Below are 6,000 nucleotides of genomic sequence, written 5' to 3'. Positions count from 1 at the left end.
TTTCTGCCCAAAAAGATAAATATAGCAATTAAATGTTCTTAAATTTGCAGCATTGCTTGAAGCAGAGTATTGGCCCTATGAAGATTGCAGGCACAAAAGTACTTTGGAGTTTAAAGGCTTAGCTACCAGAAAAGGAGAACAGATAATGTATCTGATGACATGGTGCTATGTGAGTAGATGGGGGATTTTTCTGTTGTTTACTTTGGGCCTAACTAGTGTAACGAGAACTTGATTCTAATAGGACATTCCATTTTCAATGATACCTCTAAGACACAGGTATGTTTTCCCTTTCAATACACTGTTCTATACAGTCTCTATTGATTATGGTGCAGATTATATATATAAATTAAAATATGAAAATAAAATGTATAGAAGGAGAATGTACGAAATGGAATTAATTAAATAAATGGGAGCAAAAGGAAAATGTATGCACATTTGTAGGCTTACCATAATTTTTATAGGTGAAACTGGGACCACCTGGTGCGGTGCCAGTGGGGGTGTGGTCAGGAGCGTGGTCAAGGGGGCGTGGCAATTACCGGTCATTTTAAAGTAGTAGCTTTTATGTGTGTAATGTTTCGTGGATACTCTACCCTTCCTCAGTTAAACAAGTGAATCACACAGTTTAAATAGACCATAAAACCACCCCCTAGTGAAAAAGGCACCATTACGTTGTCATGGCAAATAAATCATTAATCTAAATCTCAGATTCTAAATAATGCCAAACATCAAGCATAATTATCACTTTCATAATTATCAATTTCACAATTTAATATCTGCAGTGTAATATGTGTTTTATCTGTCTAATTAAGGAACAGAACCAAATACTGATAAGGCATAAATACAACATTGAATGAAAGTAAAAAAGAAGCACGTACCTGCTAAAGCTGTTAAAGAGGCTACTCTATACCATAATGATTATAGCCAAAATGCTATCCTGCATGAAGTAAAGCAAGATCCAGGCCAAAAATCCTTCCTGTCTGTACTTCCTAGTCACACCCATATGATTCCCCTAAAGGTGTATTACCGGCAATGTCACCAGGGGTCGGGGGTGTTAAATTCTTAGAAAAATAAACAAAGTAGTACTACAAAATTAAAAAACCCTATGCTGCTCACTCAGCCTGTATTACTAAATGTAAACTTTGAAGGACATGAACGTTAAGCTAAGCAGGGCTGTATGTAACAAAGTACCAGCATCCAACTATGCTGGAGAGCCACAGTCCAGTCATTTTGAATAATGTGTCTGGGTTTCAGGTGGTCTGAAACCCGGACACATGATTTGAAACCTGGAGGTGGCGACCCTACTGGGACAGAATGAACAACTGGGTGGGACACTGGGACAGCGCCTCCAAACCGGGACAATCCCAGTAAAAGTGGGACTTCTGGTAAGCCTACACATTTGCATACATTTTCCTTTTGCTCCCATTTCTTTCAATAATTCCATTCTGTACATTCTCCTTCTATACATTTTAGTTTCATTTTTTAATTTATATATATAATCTGCACCATAATCAATAGGCGGAGCTAAATTATGATAATTATGTGGGTTTGGCAAAGTGGGCGGAACTTTAGGGCAGGGGGTGTGATACAAATTTTCATGCAGGTAACTGATAGCTGCAAAAGTGTCCCTGGAAATTTTTTTTCAAATGTTGGCAACTATGTGCTTTGAGGGTTCTATAACGTCCCAACAACTAAAGGCATTCCTTAAAGAAACACTTTTCTGGATTTGGGCCACATTGGATCATGGTACTTGGAGTTTCAGGGAGATTGCATTCCATTTGCAGGCATCAAGGAGCCGCTATTACAATCAGGGAGACTCCCTGAACACTTCAGGGAGAGTTGGGATGTCTGCTATCTGCATAGTAATCTTTTTTCCCTCACTTTAAAACCAGAAAGCTTTAAAAACATTTTATTTTATTTACAAAATCTCATCTGGCTGTAGCAAAAAAATATTTGAATGCCATATATTAACAAGTTTATATGAACACGGCATTATATGTGTGTGTTTATAGATTATATGAAATTTAACCAGCAGGATGATTTAGCACTAACACTAAACAGCCACAAGAGGGCGCAAAAAATTAAACACGGCAACATTATTCGAGCCGTCAATCAACCTGTGAGCACGTCTCGTTCATGTATGTCTGATACTCAGGGCAATTCGGTGCAGTGCATGTTGGGAATATTTTATAATTCTTCCTACTTCCGGTTTATTTTTGTCCATAACTCTTCTTTTCTAGATTTTCACTATTTCTGTTTAAATACACGCTGGGAGTAGCGGTTTTATTTGTACCCTTCTTGTTTCCGTAACCTGGTTGCTAATGACGCCACTGAAATGCATGCTGGGAGTCAGAGTTTTTTTCCTGTTTCCTGGTAGTTCGTGGGGGTTCTCGCCTCGGTAACTATTTATCCGGGTATGTAAACCAGCCATAGCCTGCAGTGTGTAAAACTATGTATATATATCGTATGTTATAATGTGTTACCTGTAGTTACATGGGAATCGCAGCTCTTATTATCTTTGTATATGGGGTCAAGAAGGTTATATGAGGAGGTTATAGGGAGGAGCTTTGCATGTGAGTAAGCAGAGCCCTATCTGCATTTATTTATAAGATTTTAGGAGTGGGTTTATTGTGAAAGGTTCACCTCTATTAAACAGATCTGCATATTATGTACTAGGTAAATCAGTATATAGGGTACTGGGGAGGGGAATGTGTCTGTGAAGCAGAAGGAGCATCATTATAATATAAATCAGCATATAGGCTACTGGAGGAACAGAAAAACCTCTATAGTGTTAAAATGTGCTGAATGTGTAAGACATATGAAAGCTTTTTCTATAACAATAATCTGTATATAAGGTGTGGGGGGCTGTGTGTAGGGTTGCCACCTTTTGCCCAAAAAAATCCTGGACACTTTTTAAGTGGGCGTGGTTTGGGGCGTGGCTTGTTGCGGCCTCAAATTCATTATGAAATTAATATATATAAATATATATATATATATATATATATATATATATATATATATATATATATATATATATATATATATAAAAATATACGACACAGCAGGGAAGCTTATGTAACCCTCCATTGTAGTAGACCTGCTATGTTTTTGTGTGTGATGGCAGGCAAATTGTGGTGCATTACACAGATCATATAAATAAACCTTATCATACAAAACACCAAAACCAAACATAAATATGAACTTTCTGGCGGGGGAAATTGTGATGACAATGGGCAGAGTTGTCTTTTTGTGGTTGTCTGAGGTACTAATGTAGTAGTGTGTGTATCAATATAAATATATTGTAATGAATTTCTAATCACATGTTCTGAACAGGTAAATGTGAGCTTCACACGTGAATCACTGTCAAACAAATCAAATATAAAAATTAGCATCGCCCTAATTTTAGCAGCGTAGTCTGCATTTCTTTGTCAAAATGAATCAAACAAAAGAAATATCCCACTTACAAAATACAAACATTTAATCCTGCCGTTATCAGATCTCATTGTTCTGCGTTATGTGGCTTAAAACGTTGGAATATAATAATAACCCTCTTTTGAAGGTATAAAAATCTAAGGTTTAAAAATAACCTGCTTAATACCACAGGTAAACATTTGACAACACCACTATTGAAAAATAAGTGCTGCTCAAACGTTGCCCCCTTTTTTAATCTTAGATTTTTAGAAGAAAACCATTAACCTGTGATGTCTTTTCACCAAAAGGCAATATTTTTTTATTTAAAACGAGGAGGGTCACAGACAGCAGAGGAACGAGAATCCGTTACCTGTTCGCAGGCAGCAGCTGGAAATGGAATGCCTGGGCTGGACAGTGGACTATGTGTGTGTTTGTTTGAAGGGGGGGGCATGCCCTGCCCTGTCACAGGGCCGTCTCTCCTGCAGACTCCACCTAACCGTTTAGTAACCCCCGGGCTAAGCGCTCCTCTGGCCAGCTTATTTTTTGTAAAGTCTGTGCTTGAGTCACTGCTGCGCCAGGGGGGCGCTTAGCCCGGGGCATTTGAGGCTAGTTCCGGGACACAGAGCCTCAGACCGGGACTGTTACGGTGAAACCGGGGCGGGTGGCGACCCTAGCTGTGTGTGAGGAAGATGGAATGTCTACTCTAAATAATGCTATGTTTGCATATAAGTTGCTGGGGGGCGAGGCAAAGGAACCTCTTTATAATCGTTATGTCTGAATTAAAGGTGCTAGGATGATGACGAGCTGTTTGTGAAGCAGAATAAATATCTTTATAGTCTAGAATATTTTATGTCAACATATATGGTGCTAAAGGGGGGGGGGCTGTGTTTAGGCAAAAGTAATATGTCTGTATATAAGGTGATAAATTGGGGGCTGCGTGTGAGGAAGAATTAATGTGTGTTTATATCTATCTATCTATCTATATCTATCTATCTATCTATCTATCTATATTTATTGGGGTGAGGGATGTGTATGACATAAAGGGAACCACTCTAGTTCTGTATGTAAGGTAAATGTAGAAGAGGTAACTTTGTATTTAAAACTTATTTGTATAATTTGCTGTGGAGTGGGCTGTGTGTGAGACATGAAAGCTGTCTATAATATTACATATCTGATATACTGTATGTGTGAGGCATACAGTGTTATATGGCTATATATTAATTTAATGGGATAAAAAAAAGTCAAAATAAAAGGGACATGAAACCCAAAATTTTTCTTTCATGATTCAGATAGAGAATACAATTCTAAAGAACTTTCTAATTTACTTCTATTATCTAATGTATTTCATTCTCTTGGTATCATTTGTTGAAGAAGCAGCAATGCACTACTGGTTTCTAACTGAAAACATGGGTGAGCCTATCGCTATATATACAATCAGTTGCTAGAACCTAGGTTCTTTGGTGCTCCTGAGCTTGCCTAGATAAACCTTTCAGCAAAGGATAACAAAAGAAGGAATTACATTAAATAATATAAATAAATTGGTAAGTTGTTTAAATTTGTATTCTCTATCTGAATCATGAAAGAAAAATGTTGGGTTTCATGTCCCCTTAAACTTGCATGATTCAGATAAAGCATGTCATTTTAAGACACCTTTTTAAATTTGCTTCTTTTTTCAAATGTGCCTCGTTCTCTTGGTATCCCTTGTTGAAAATGAATGTGTACATATCCTACACTAGTGGGAGCTAGCTGCTGATTGGTGCCTGCCAGGGCCGCCATCAGGGGGTGACAGGGGTGACTCCTGTCAGGGGCCCAATGGGCTAGGGGGGCCCCATGAGGCAAGAAGTAAAAAAAAAAAAAAAAAAAAAAAAATTTTTTTTTTTTTACATTTTGGCAGCCACCAGAAGGTACTACAGCAGAGTGCTAATTGAGCATGGGAAATGTTATTACAATGAGTAAAGTATTAGCATTTGAGAGGATTTCTGAGTGTGCACTAAACCACTATGCACAGTGTGAGACAGACTTGGCACTTTGTTTGTTGAGTGTGTGCCTGAGTCAGACGGCAGATAACTTTCATTTGCAGAGGAGGTAGGAATTACTTAGCAAATGTTTTTATTTCTTTGTGCAATTTAAGATTGTAACTTCAGTGTGGTAGTAGTTGTATGGTGGGGCCAGGGGTCCATAAAAACACATTTTTTAGCAGCAGTATATTTATGATTATTTGACAATGCTGTAGAAATTCTATATTTAAAACCATGCAGAAATGTTTCCTCCTCAATACACAAATTATATATATTATATTCCAGTTTACTGCCCCTTTATGCAAGGACTTTTCAGATACAAGGAGGCATTTTATCTAAGATTTTTACATCTGCATAACATGTTATACTCAGACTAAGATTGCTCAGTGTTGGAAATGAGACAGGTCAACTTAAAACTGTTCAGTTTACTCTACAGCTGACTTAATTTTGAAATGCATACCAACAAGCTTAAATCCTGCATTTAACCAGATCTAATGGTATGAGTACCACGGCTTATGGTTCCACCAAGACCATATAGAGTACAGCATTTTCAAAATCCACAAGTACAGCTGAC

At 37.7% G+C, this 6,000-nt stretch overlaps 1 protein-coding gene across 2 annotated transcripts in view; it reads left to right on the top strand.

Annotated features, from left to right (window-relative positions):
• The first annotated feature begins 2,231 nt into the window (after positions 1 to 2,231).
• LOC128666923 (oocyte zinc finger protein XlCOF6.1) overlaps positions 2,232 to 6,000 on the top strand; it is a 138,434-nt gene continuing 134,665 nt past the window's right edge. For both annotated transcript variants that reach the window (XM_053721744.1, XM_053721743.1), the window contains exon 1: positions 2,232 to 2,411. The gene's annotated coding sequence lies outside the window, so the exon portion shown is untranslated. The remainder of the gene's footprint in view (positions 2,412 to 6,000) is intronic.

This window comes from Bombina bombina, chromosome 7 (genome assembly GCF_027579735.1).
Source record: "Bombina bombina isolate aBomBom1 chromosome 7, aBomBom1.pri, whole genome shotgun sequence".
In the NCBI taxonomy this organism is placed as follows: Eukaryota; Metazoa; Chordata; class Amphibia; order Anura; family Bombinatoridae; genus Bombina; species Bombina bombina.
Note: the sequence above shows the minus strand (reverse complement) of the source record. Positions and strands in the feature narration are given on the sequence as shown.